This window comes from Felis catus, chromosome E2 (genome assembly GCF_018350175.1).
Source record: "Felis catus isolate Fca126 chromosome E2, F.catus_Fca126_mat1.0, whole genome shotgun sequence".
NCBI lineage: Eukaryota > Metazoa > Chordata > Mammalia > Carnivora > Felidae > Felis > Felis catus.
Window position 1 is genome coordinate 34,104,368 of NC_058382.1, and position 13,448 is coordinate 34,117,815.

At 56.1% G+C, this 13,448-nt stretch overlaps 1 protein-coding gene and 1 long non-coding RNA gene across 2 annotated transcripts in view; both read left to right on the forward strand.

Annotated features, from left to right (window-relative positions):
* Positions 1-2,014: 2,014 nt before the first annotated feature.
* LOC123382361 lies at positions 2,015-5,344 on the forward strand. The gene is made up of 2 exons (XR_006590625.1): positions 2,015-2,338; positions 2,471-5,344. It is a non-coding gene; the product is annotated as an uncharacterized LOC123382361 (long non-coding RNA).
* Positions 5,345-7,009: 1,665 nt separating this feature from the next.
* Positions 7,010-13,448, forward strand: part of CPNE2 (copine 2) — a 46,945-nt gene continuing 40,506 nt past the window's right edge. Inside the window, exon 1 of the mRNA XM_023245147.2 lies at positions 7,010-7,148. The gene's annotated coding sequence lies outside the window, so the exon portion shown is untranslated. The remainder of the gene's footprint in view (positions 7,149-13,448) is intronic.

Here is a 13,448-nt window from a genome sequence, read left to right on the forward strand (position 1 = left end):
ACAGGGCGCCTTCCCCCAGAGCTGCACCCCATTGTGAAAAAGCGGGCAGACAGGGTGCAGTTACAGCTTAGCGCCACTAGAGGGCAGGTTGGCCCACTGGTGATTCCTGAGATTACTTCCTATTGGACCCAGAATGAAGTTAAGAGGTGATGCTAGGGGCCTGTCCCACCTGGCCTAGGATCCTGGGATACTCTGCCTACTAGTGGTTCACCTGGGTGGCTCAGTCCTGACCTTTGCCGCTCTCCATGTTGTCTCCGGTCCCCCGCCAAGCACGAGGAGAAAGTCCTCCGGCCAAGTGCCAAGCACCCACACCCCACACGAGGACACTCTTATCGGGCTAGGGTCAGGGCACACCTGGCACCGAATGGGGCCACGATCCTGGTCATGGGGGAGGGGATGGGCAGGCAGAGGTTCTAACAAGTTTCCCCAGAAAACTGGAACCCCAAATGCTATCTCTCCTCCCTGGGAAATGATGCCAAGTTGACTCTGGATCCTTCAAACCAAGCGGGGGAGGGGTGCTTGTACTGTCCTCTCTCTGTGCCCAAAACTGGAGTATGAGTCCCTCAAAGCCTGAAGGTGACTTGCCCAGGAAGTCATGGCTGAGGAAGGAACAGGGCACCAACCAGAAGCTCCAGGCCAGATGAAATGCGCACCAGGAGAGCCCGGAGCTCAGGGATGCTCTTCATTTGCTGCCTATTCGTTTTACATTTTCCTCCTTCTCTCCCTTTCAGCTCTGGCCAAGTTCTAAACCCCAAGAAACTTTCAGCAGCTGCCCTGAGATAAACCGAATGTTGGGCACTGCAGAGCTGGCTGGGCCCACTACGGGCGGTGTGCAGGCACCTCGTTCCTTTTATTAATCTTCCTCTGCAGCCACCTGCTTGCTGGAGGCCTGGACTGTTTTTCTACCCAACACCGATGAGGTCCAGTCTCCCTACCCCCTTCCTCCGAAAAGTAAGCTGTTTAAATAGACGCATGAAACAAATACAATTCAAAGAAAAGGGAGGCTGTGGCCAAGTGAGCAGGGTAATGAACATGGCGCTCGCTCCCGATTTCTGTCCGTGAATTTTCTCCCCAAGAATGTGAGCCGGCTGGTAAGTACTCTCATCTGGCCGCAAGGCTGGGAGAAGCTCATTTTGCTACTTTGTCACTTGGCCTCTGTCCTATGGTTTTACAGATTGAACATCCACCTTTCTGATGGGCGTCACAGAATCTCCCTTCCTATCCCCACAGGCCGCAAATCCTCCCCAGTTGCCCCTTCCATCCTGGCCCCAAACACACACGTCTGAAATCCACTGTCCAGGCCACTGCTTCTTGAACTATAAAATCACAGTTACAGAAACTGTAATGTGGGTCGAATCATCTGGGGATCTTGTTAACAAGCAGATTCTGGTTCAGCAGGTGTTGGGCAGGGCCTAGGATGCTGCATTTCTAAGAGCCCCCACGTGATGTCTATACTGCTGGACCACACTCAGCTTTGCAAGGCTATCAACCAGTGAGTGGGTCTCAACCCTGTCTGTGCATTAGAATCACTTGGAGAACTTTTTTTAAATGCCTTTTTAAAAATTTATTTATTTGTTTTGAGAGAAAGAAAGCATAAGCAGGGGAGAGGCAGAGAGAGAGAGAGAGAGAGAGAGAGAGAGAGAGAGAGAGAGAATCCCCAGCAGGCTCCCCACTGTCAGCGTGGAGCCCGATACAGGGCTCGAACCCATGAACTACAAGATCATGGCCTCAGCCAAAGCCAAGAGTCAGAGCCTCAACCGATTGGGCCCCCAGTCTCCCCTAAAATGCCTTTTTAAAAAAACAGAGTATAGTATTTAGGGGCAGCTGGGTGACTCCGTCAGTTGAACATCCAACTCTTGGTTTCAGCTCAGACCATGATCTCACGGTTCATGGGTTCGAGCCCCCGATCCGGCTCTGTGCTCTCAGCGTGGAGCCTGCTTGGGATTCTCTCCCTTTCTCTCTACCTCTCTCTCTCTCTCTCTCTCAAAATAAATAAATACACCTTAAAACACACACACACACACACACTATTTAGAAAGCTCCCCAGGCAATGCTGACGTGCAGCTGTGGGTGTGGAAGGCAAGACAAGACTTTATACCTGGATCCCTTCTTTTGTCCCAAGGGCCCTCTCTTTCCAGATGAGGACACTGAGACCCAGAGATTTTTCCTGACTTGTCCAAAGGCACAAAGCTAGTAAGTGGTAGCACTGGGAATCAAACCTACGTTTCATGACTTTTCCCCCCTTTCCTGTTTCAGTGAGATACAACTGTCCCACAGCACTGTATGAGCGCGAACACGTCGGCTAAGGACTTGCATACATTGTGAAACGATCAACACAGTAAGTTTATTTAACATCCAGGATCTCATATAGTTACCAAAGAAAACTGAGAAAGAAAAAAATGGCTTTTTCCCTTGAGATGAAAGCTCCTAGGATCCACTCCCTTAACCACTTCCAAATTTTGTGACTCAGTTCCACAGGTGCAGCCCCGGTTTCCCCATCTGTACGGTGAAAGGATGAGCAAACTGAGACAAGGCACGAAGACCTACTTTCACAAGTGCCGCAAAGGTGACCCGATGGTTAACTCTCCCTCGGGGAGGGTTTTGAACCCTCTGTCACCTGCCTTGCCTGGCTATTGTCCTGTAGGATTTCCACCATCCACGACGTCCTCTAGACCCAAAGCCGTAATCTCAGCAAGAAGCTACCCTGTTTTACAAAGGAGAAAATGGAAGCCCAGAGAGGAACGGGACTTGCCAAGGTCACACGGGGAGTATTCAGTGGGGCTTCAATTCCAGTCGTGGAACAAGCAGGAAGTTGAGGTGGTCCTGGCTGGGGATTTAACTGGTCTGCAGGTCTGTGTGTTCCTCAGAGAGCACCCCCCGCCACGACCCCCACCCCAGTCTGGAGGGCTGTGCAGTCTACCTTGTGCTCCCAACCCCCTCCCATGGCCAAGGCCAGGCCAGAGGGTGGTGACCCCAGCCAGAGCTGGACACGCCCAGAGCTGGACACACCCTCTGGACACATCCAGAGCTTCCTGGGAAAGACCTGACAGTGGCTGCTTTGGTAAAGCTCCTCCCAGGGCTGGTCTCAGGAAGTTCTGGGGACAGCTGGTCCTCCGGTCCGCCCTCCCGCCGCAGCCACCCTGATGACGCACCCCACCCCTACCCCATGTGTCTCCCAGCTTCCAGAGCTGGCGTCCTCCCTGACCCCGGGCCTTGGAAACCATACCTTGTCGTTCATCCCACACAAACTCCAGCCCTGCCCTGGCTGCCCAGAAAGTGACCTTTCCTCTAAGGAGGAGGCCACCAAAAAAAGGAGCTTTCACTTGAGAACAATCCAACTGGGGTCCCCAGGTTGAGTTCCTAGGACAGAAGCATCGGTTTCCCCAGCTGCTCCTGTGGTTCCCCACCCCCACACAAATATTTCAGTGTAAGGTTGGGTCCGATGGAGGCGTCTGGGGCTGACTGAAAGGGCAGGGGAGCCCGGGCATCCTGACCGGAGAAGGGGGCATCCCTGTGTTACAGTGACCACAGCCCTGGGACCTAAAAATAGTCAGAACAATGCACCAGCCCTGGTGTCTAAGCGTGCTTGGTACTGTGCTAGCCACATAAGGGTCTCACTGAATTCCCACAAGCATCCCCAGAAGCAGACACAAGTCTATCCTTACATTTTACAGAGGAGGAAACTGAGGCCCAGAGAACGGAGTGATCTCACCAGGCAATAACTAGAGCGGCTGGGATTCAAACCCACAGCCATGACTCTGCCTGAAGCCTGGCACTGGAGTCAGCCATGAGATTCTTGAGGGGCTGTCTCCGTCATGAATATATCTCCATATCAATTCCCTGTGGCAGACGGTATTTTCCAAAGATGGCCACCACAATTCCTCCCATCCCACATGCTCTCCCTACAGTGTGACAGTGACAGTCCTCTCACTGAGAGGCGGGTCTCTGGAGGGAGCTGGTAACTACGGCAGAAGTGACATGATGTGACTTGCAAGGCTAGGTTCTATAAAAGATAACAAGGCATCCACCTGGTTCCCCTGGGATGCTCACTCTTGGAACCCAGCTGCCATATTATGTGGAAGTTCAGGCCGCACGGAAGGGTCGTGGGTAGGTGTTCCGGCTGACGGTTCCAGCTGAGGTCCCAGCTGACAGCCGGCATCAATTGCCAGACATATGCCTTCTAGATAACTCCAGCCCCTGTCATGGGCTGACTGCAACTGTTTGAGAAATCCTAAGCAAGAACCACTCCCGCTGAGCCCAGTGACCCCCAGAGCCATGAGAGACCATAAAGTTTGGGGTGATTTGGATGCAGCATAAATAACTGGGACCCCTTCCATCCTCTACCCCCTCACACATCCCTGAGGCCAGCCAGGGCCCGGTACACAGGCAGTACCTTCACGTGTCTGTAATTCACAAACACACTGAAGTGTACAGGCAGCCCTGCTTATTCCGATCTGTTTGTCCCGACAGCCTGGACTGTGGAAATAAACACCCAGACGGCAGGTGTTTTACATACTAGGCCAATTTGGGGAAATTGAGGCCTCCTGCTTGTGCAGTGAGGTCTCTACCAGGGCAAGGAAAGACGTCCTCCAACATTTTGCTCTAACGGCCTTACATTGTGTGTGGATCAAGGACAGAGGGTAAGACACCCGGCCTTAATCAGTTGACCTCTGGCCTCTCCTCTTTTTAAAAAATGCTTATTTATTTTTGGCGGGGGCAGAGAGAGAGGGAGACAGGATCCGAAGCAGGCTCTGCACTAACAGCGGCAAGCCCGGTGCGGGGCCCGAACTCACGAACCCCGTGGGATCATGGCCTGAGCCGAAGTCGGACGCTTAACCGACTAAGCCACCCAGGCGCCCAGACCTCTGGCTTCTCCTAATCCCTGACTTTCTTTTAGACAGCTTTGTTGAGCTATAACACTCACCCCTTTAAGGGTATACAAGTGAATGGTTTGAGTATACCTACAGTTGTTCAACCATCACTATAATTTCAGAGCATTTTTAATCACCGCCCCCCCCCAAGAAATCCCATAGTAATAGCAATTACTCCCCAGTCTCCTCCCAGGCCTAGACAGCCACTAGGCTGCCTTCTGTCTCTGTGGATTTGTCTAGTGTGGACATTTCACATAAATGGAATCATACAATATGTGATCTTTAATGACTGGCTGCTTTCATTTACCATGATGTTTTCAAAGTCCGTTCATATTTACCTTTCTATGGCTGAATAATATTCCATTGTGTGGACAGGCCACATTTTGTTTATCCATTCATCTGTTAATGGGCATTTGAGTCATCTCCACTTTTTGGCTATTCTGAACCATGCTGCAATGAACCTTTGTGTATGAGTTTTTTGCGTGGACATGTGCTTTCATTTCCTTGGGGCAAATTCCTAGGAGTGGAATTGCTCTGCTCCCTGGCCCCTGTCTTCTGTCCATTAGGCCAGGGATCCAGTATCTTCTTCACCCTGGGTAGGCCCACATACCTCATCCTTCAGGGCTTCTAGAGGAAGCCTGATTTCCTCGCTGAGTTGGGTCTTCTATGCCACCCCACCTCCAACCTTTGCACTCTTCACACAATAATACGATTGCAACTTCAGGGGAGGGGACGCTGCTTGGGTTCACCATTGTCTGTCCCAGTGCCTGTCTCTTCTGTGGCTCTGGGGCAAGGAGAGGAAAGGGAATCTGGGGGCCAGATCAATCAGGAAAGGCTTCCTGGGGGAGGTGGGGCTGGAGCTTGGTCTAAGAATGCCTATAGATTGGTTTGCCCCACAGCTGGGCTGAGGGCTTTGGGGACTTTGGTGGAGGAAAGATGAGGAGAGCTGGGAGAAAAGAAGGATGGATGGGGGTGGGGGTGGGGGGACAGGCAGGCAGGCAGAGAACAAAGCTCAGAGCCCTGGGGTTTTTCGGTGGATGCCCCTCTAAGGCTGCAAAGTGCCCGTGACTCAGACTGGAGGGAGGTTCACAGGCTGCAGCTCGAGTCTCCTAGTTAACCCTCTCCTACCTGGAATGGAAAACCCACAACCCAAGCGCAATGCGTTAACTCACAGTCGCCCAGTCCTTGAGCTGTAGGGCCAAGGGCTTCGGACATGGCCGTGAGATCTCCCACAATCTGGTTAAATGAGGCTCAGCTGTCTGAGACACTGAATGGGAGGGGGGGTGCACGTAAATACCGCTGAGTGACCTGCAGCAGGAGCTCCCGGCGACAGATGCATTTCTCAGGAATCGGTGCTTCTTCTAGGGAAAAGATGGCCTTCGCAGAAAGGGGGGAGTCGGTGCCAGGGCCTCAAGCCCCCCCTTAATTATGCTCCCGCTCACTAGCCCCAGGCACTGTTCAAACTCTTTATCTTATCCTTTCTGTCTGAGAAATATGTGTCATCTTCCCAGTGCCTGGCGACAAGAAAATGCCGAGCTCTTTTACTGGGGGGCGGGGGAGACGACACTGCGGTCCTAGCGCTGCTCAGTACGGCCCAGAACCTAGCCCTGTGGTGTGTCCCCGAGGGCGCAGCGCGGGGCCCTCGGGGTCGAGGCCGCAGGCGGCGAGCTGGGGCCCCGAAGGCCCGGGCTGAGCTCACCCCTCGGTTCCCGCGTCCGCGGCCCTGAGCGCACGGTGCTCGGAACTCGGAGGTGTCCGCGACTCCGGCAGCACCGGCCCGGGAGGGTGCGAACCAGAGGCGTTCCGATCCGCGGAGTCCCAGCCTGGAACGTTCGGACCCTCGGATTCCGGCCTCGAGCGTTCGGACCCTCGGGTTCCGGCCCCCGCGGCGCTGAGAGCCCGGAGCGCCAGGGCGCGCCAGCCGCGGGATCCGAGCCGCGGACGGCGGGCGGGACAGCTCCCCCGCTCCGCCCGTGGGGAGCGCTCGCCCCTCCAGGAAGCGCCCGCCTCGCCTCCCCACCCCCGCCCCCTCTCGGCCGGAGGGAGGAGCCCGAGCCGCCGCCGCCGCCGCCCGCCCGCCCGGGAGGAGCACTGGACCCCAGGCGGCTGGGAGCGCACGCGAGCTGGCCAGGGCCGCGCGGGCAGCGCCCTGAGCCCGTCCCGCGCCCGCGGGCCCCGCCAAGCAGAGGAGCGCCCCGGGATGCCCCGGCGGCCCGGAGCGCGGGCAGCGGCAGCGGCGACCACGCCGTGAGGGCGGCGGCGCCCGCGGGACCCGTGGTGAGTGGGGCCCGGGCGGGCCAGGGGCGGGCGGGGCGCCCTGGCGCGAACGCTAAGTTCGGCCTTTCGGCTCGGCTTCTCGAGCCGGTGGCGGGTTGGAAGGAGGCTGGGTTCCGCCTCGGGGGCCGTGACACCCGAAGCCCCCGCCACCCGCGCGCACCCGGGCTCTGGCCTTTGGGTGACTCAGCTGCGACCCGGCCACGCGGGGGCGCTCCGGCTGCGCCCGGACCACGGTGGGGGAAAGAGGAAAGGGTGCTGGAGGAGGGTGGTGCCCCTCGGTGTCCGAGCCCAGCTGTGTAGGGACTCTCCTACCTCCTCCCTGGAGCCTGGGAGCGTCCGGAAAGGTAGAGTCCCCGCTGCCGAAGTCCCAGCTGCCGAAGACTTGAGGTCGGGCTGGTCCCTGGCCACCGCCCCCCCCCCCCCCCGCCGTAACCTGCTCTCAACCTCCATATCCCACCCACCCCCCCGCCCCCGCCCCAGCGTACTGCCGGAGAGCCAGCTCCCGGCCCAGGAAGAGGCTACGAAGGGAGGGCGTGGAGCTGGGCAGCTTCCCAGAAGTCGAAGTGTGTTTGCAAACTAGTTTTTTCGCAAAAGCTGTCTGGCACCTGTGTGGTTAAGGGGGGTGGGTGGGGGGACATGGGAGAGAGAGCAAGACTCCTTCCTTTCCGTTTCTCGCAGCCCTGTTTTTCTGAGAATAGAGGTGTCTTACTCCCCTCTTCCCATCCCATCCCATCCCAGCCCCGACCTCTGCCCCCCTCCTTGGACAAGGCCTTTGGGAAGGGGCTCCTTCAAAGGGGACTGTGATTTGCCCAAGAGCACAAGTGGAACTGGAACCCAGGGCTCTGGTAGCCAGTTGAGGGTTCATCCTGGTGTCTGTGATTCTCCCAGCCCTGTTGCGTATTTCGGGAAGTGACACCCTCAAGGGATCTGGGAGAATGTGAGCTGCCCTTTGTTTTGTGTGCCCTTAGTTTTTGCTTGCCTAGGAGTGTGTGCTGTCATCCATGGATGGAGGGCTTTTTCTGTTCCTTGGGGCACCCACAGCTTCAGTAATTGGTGCGGACGTGGGAACCCCTTTGTACCCTTCAGCAGTTGCAACCTGTCTGTGGCCAGCTTTGGGAGACCTGGGGCTGAATGCCCACCCGGTGGTGGGCTGGGGGCCCTTCCTCTTCTCTGACCTGGTGCTTATCTGTAAAATGGGCTAATTGTCAAGGACCTGTGTGCCTGGAGGCTGGGTGCAAACATGAAGACATAAAGGAGTGGTTTTATTGCAATCCCTCTGGCACAGGGCCCAGTGAGCACTGCTTTGGCCCCAGGCACGCGGTCACTCAGGCAGGTTTCTCCATGGAAAGAACCAGGGGCTGGGAATGTGGACACTTGGGTTCTCCTTGCCCTCTGCCACTTCCTGTCTGTGTGCCTTGTCACTCACTGGGCTTGGGGCTTTTTCCATCTGTAAAATGAAGCAAACTATGACACATTCCCGTTTCTAGGGCTGCTGGGAGGCTGGAACCGGGGGACAGGGGTTCTGCAAAGTGGGGTGCACTTCATGAATGGCAAGTGTGGTGTTTCAAGGGACCCCTCCCCTCCCAGGGTTCATGAAAATTAAAAACTCAGGTACATAAGAGGGCCGGGAGTAGAGCCTCTGTTTCTATACCTGTAAAGTAGTGAGAACAATACGCTGTATAGCTTTGTGATCTTTTAGGGTGGTTGTGTATTTATTTAAAGGTAGTTGTGAGGATTAAATTAGGTGACAAAGGGTTCACATGCCAGCATTTTGACTGGCCTGGTGGTAAGCACTCGGTGACTGGTAACTGTGAGTATCGTTATTCCTGGGAATATCCATAATCCCTGTGAGGGCAGCTGCATTTAGGATTCCTTCTGGGATTTTCTCAGGCCAGCCTGCTCCTCCTTCTCCCACCTCCTCCCTGGCGAGAGGAGCCTCAGAAGCCAGATGTCAGACTTCTGGACTGTTCAGGGTGCCGAGTCCTGAGTGGGAAGGTTCTACCAAAGAGAACATCATGAGGGATGCTGGATGCAAAAGTGTTCCCCCTCCGTGCACCTTGGGCTGGCCCACAGGGCTCTGAGGAGTGACAGAAAAGCTCCTGTCAGAGCAGGGAGCATTGGGGGCAGGAAACGTCCCCTACTGAGAAACCCCCAGCCCAGGGCCAGGGCCCCTGTCTGCCTGCTGGAAGTCTCCTTCCCTCTGTCCCCGTCTAACCCTTACAGGAGCTGCTGAATCGGGGCCAATCATTTCAAGAACCCAGCCCCCTCTGCCTTGGAGAATTGGCTCAGAAAGGGAACAGGATTCCCCCCCCTCCTGCCCAGCCCCCTGCAGGACACAGGATGGGCTCCTTGGGAGCCAGGAGGCTGGGTCACCCTAGGATCTTGGCAGCCAACAACAGGAGAAGGGGACAGTCATGTCCCACCCCCACTGTCCAGAGGGAGAATATGGGGTCCTAAGGGGGGTCATGGCTTCCTGAGGTCCTGCACTGCCTCAGAACCGCGTGGGGGTCCAAGGCGCCTCCTCATCGTCAGCCCAGTGCCCTCTCCCCTCATTGAGCCACCCGGCCTCTGCTCCCATGGCGAGTCAAGTGGACTGTGCTCTTCAGTGTCCTGGAGTGTTTCTCTCCTAGCTCTGTCCTCACCTTCTTCCTTCAGGGTCTGAGATGAGGCTAATTAGCTGCTACTTGCTCACTCACTATGTATCACCTTGCTTAATTTTTCTCGGGCGTTAGCCACCTTCTACACTCATCTTATTTATTCATTTGTGTATCACCTTATTATCTGCCCCCCTTCCCAAAGAGTGTCAGCGCCACGAACAGGCGAGGATAGTGTCCATCTTGTCCAGGGCCCTTTCCCTGCACTTAGAGAAGATAAATGACTGGGGCTGCCCCGCACCATAGCCTCCTGTTAAAGGAGTCTGTGATGTTGGCTGATGGAGCCCCGAGGAGTCATAAGCTTGCCCTCTCGGGTCTCTGGAGGGAGCCCTGCTCTCCCTGCTAAGTGCTGGGAGACCGGCACAGGGCAGCGGCCTTGCTGATGGAGGAGGGAAATGTACGAGTTTGGAGAAGGTGGGATTTGCCTGGCACTGAAGGACCCGGGGCTGGAGGAGACTGAGGTGGCAGCTGCTGCCATGGGCTGCCCACTCAGGGGGCTGAGGTGTACTGGGGAGAGTCCCCATTCCCCGTGTGACCTGGGCCATGTCTCTTAACCCCTCTGACCTCCGCTTCTTTGTCTAGGAAATGGGGACTCTTAGACCACGAGCTGCCCCCACTGCTCTCTTCATGGGGTTCTTTAGGCAGCTTTGAAAGGGCTTGTAAACTGAAGAGGGCGGTGTATGGATGTCATTCCTCTTCCACCTGTGGCTTTTGGGTCCCACCTTCCATTCATTGTGTGGCCACCTGTCACTCAACAAATGTTTACTGAGCAGCTCCTCTGGGCCTGGGGCTGTGCTGAAGCTGGGAGCACGGCTATGGAGCTCAGAGTGTAATGGGCAGGGGGACAGAGAGAGGCCAGCAAATGACAAGGAGACAGAAAGACTTCAGATAGTGGAAAATGCCCCAAAGAGAATAAAGCAAGGTGGAGTGAATGATGGGGGAGTGCAGTGTGTGAGGCTCAGGGAGGCCTCTAGAGCAGGAGGTGGTGACATTCGAGCTGGCATGCTAATCCAGGGCCTTAGTCTCTGGTTCATGGCTGTATCCCAGCCATGCCTGGTGCCCAGCAGGTGCTCAGTGGATATTTTTGAATGAAAGAGGGAGGCGTGCCCCAGAGGAAACAGCACATGCAAAAGCCTTGCGTTGGGAACATGCTTCGTGTGTTCCAAGAGCCCATTCTCCTTATGACCCAGCTCTCTTTCTCCTTTCGGTGGCCCTTGTCGGGAGCTGGGGGCATCTGGTTTGCCGACTGTATCCCTGCTCTCCCCTCCCCATGATGCAGGAGAGAGCATGCTCAGCTCCCAGCAGAAGCCATTCAACCTCTCCCTCCTTTGGGCCCCAGCAATCTTTCCAAGTCACCCCGCGGCCCCTCAGGAAGGGGTGCGCTTTGCAGCGTGCACATAGGGAGCCCAGCTGCCTGGTGTCACGCTCTGATTTGCCATGGACCAGCTGGATGACCTTGGGCAGTGTATTCGTTTTCTAGCGCTGCTATAACAAAGAACCCAAAACCGGACGGCTCAAAATCACAGAAATATATTCTGTTTCGGAGGCCAGAAGTCCAAATTCAAGGTGTGGGCAGGGCCATGTTCCTCTAAAGGCTGTAGGGGAGGTGTGTTTCCTTGCCTCTTCAGGCTTCTGGGGACATCACACCGATCTCTGTCTCCTTCCCTCAGTGTCTTCATACGGTCCCTCTCATAAGGACACCAGTCATATTGGATTAACAGCCCATCCTACCCCTGTATGACCTCATCTTAACTAGTCACATCTGCAGCTCCTGTATTTCCAGATAAGATCACATTCTGAGGAATTAGGAGGGTAGGATTTCAACTTAGCTTTGGGGGGAACATAATTCAACCTCTAACCTCTACAAAACCTCTTTGTGCCTCAGTTCTCCGATCAGTAAAATGGGATGCTAGTAAGAGGGCACATGTCCTGGGATTGCAGGGAGGCCTAAACAGAATGCTGTCAACCTCAGGGTAGGGCCAGGCACGCCCAGTGCATGCTACTGTTTACTTCTCCTCAGGGAGGACTTCCTGGGAGCTGGGACCCAGAGCTGAAGAACAGATGGCAGTGTCCTTGACCAGGAGGACTTGCTGAGAAGGGCCTGGGCCTAAAGTAGCACCTGCTCTCTGGCTCACAGACACCCCTCCACGCTGTCTGGCTGAGGAGGGGCAGGGGGCACCCCTTCAGTGTGGCAGGGTGTGGGCTGGGCAGCATAAAAGCTACTGGAACTGTAAGACACCATTGACAAAGAGTAGGGAGAGCCCCACATGCGGAGGGGTGAGTAGAGGTCTAACCCCCATGCGGGAACCCATGAGGGGATTTGGTACTAGGTGATCCCCGATGACTTTCAGGGCCCATCAGTCCAGAGATTTTGGGTGGGAGCTTGGGGCTGAGGCTCAGAGCAGCCCAGGAAAGACTGAGGGGTATTTAGAGACTCCTCAAGGCTGGAAGGAGCCCAGGCTCTTCACAGGCAGGGAAACTGAGGCACAGAGAGGGGAAGGAACTTGGAAGAATTCCAAAAACACACTTTTTGGGCACCCCTGTCTCTAGTCTCCCCATGGTAGTTCCCAGGTAGGCATGGGCACCACAGGGCAAGGCCCAGGGCAGCTTCCGTCCCTCAGGCTGCCACACAGCCCCCTACAAATGAAGCCAGGTTGGAATGACTTTGGCTGGTGTTCACTGTCACCATGCCCTCCACCCTCCATTAGCTTGGTCCACCCTCCGAGCTTGGCCAGACCCACTCCCGAGTTCCCGAAGTACTTTCTGTATCCCAGAGTATATCTACACCCATCTTCTGTCGCGCTTCCTGGGAGGTGGGAGGGCAGGCCATCACCTGCTCCACTTTGCTGATGAAGGAGCTGAGGCCTAGGAGGGAGGAGGTGGCAGAAGCAGGCCTTGACTCCTGACTCCCAGAGGGGTGGGGGGTGGGCTGGAGGCCGCCGTGTAGCCTGCTGCAGCAGCCCCTCGAGGGATAGGCTGGGGAGACACGGGGCCAAGCCCTTTGGACCAAGATTGAGCTGAACCAGGGGCCTCGGGGTCCCAAGGGAGGCCCCCTTCCCCAGTGGCCAGAGCTTAGTGATTAGGTGGGGGCTGCAGAGAATAGCCTCCCCTGGGTGTGGTCTGATGGAAGCTGGGGACCCCAGGGGTGTCAGACCCCTGCTGCAGCTTCCACGCTGTGCTGTCTGCATCTATATTTATCCCCATAATGGCCCGGCTGCCTGTCGGGAGTGCGGTGTCTTCTGAGTATAGCAGCCGGGAGCCTAGCTAAGGTAGAGAGGCGATTTGTGGATTTGTGTCGAGATGCCCCCTTCACCTCGCACCTCGGAGCCAGCCCCGCCCACTCTGGGGGCTGTCCCTGGCAGGGGTTTGCAGGAAGGGCCCAGGGGTATGAGCAGCTTGGGGCTGCACCAGCCCCCCCTCAACTCCGAGAACTGGGGCTGCGGGATGCTGGGGTTGGTATACGCCTGGGAAGGTGGGACCAGATAAACCAAAAGCCTTTCGGCTCAGGGATTCAGGGGACTGGTGATTCTGAAATCCCAGACTTCACCAGCCCTGGAATTCTGAGAATCTGTAGTCCCCCTTCACCTTTTCACTCTTCCTCACTTTCAACAAAGGACGGTGACATCTCCTAAGCCAGTACTTACAA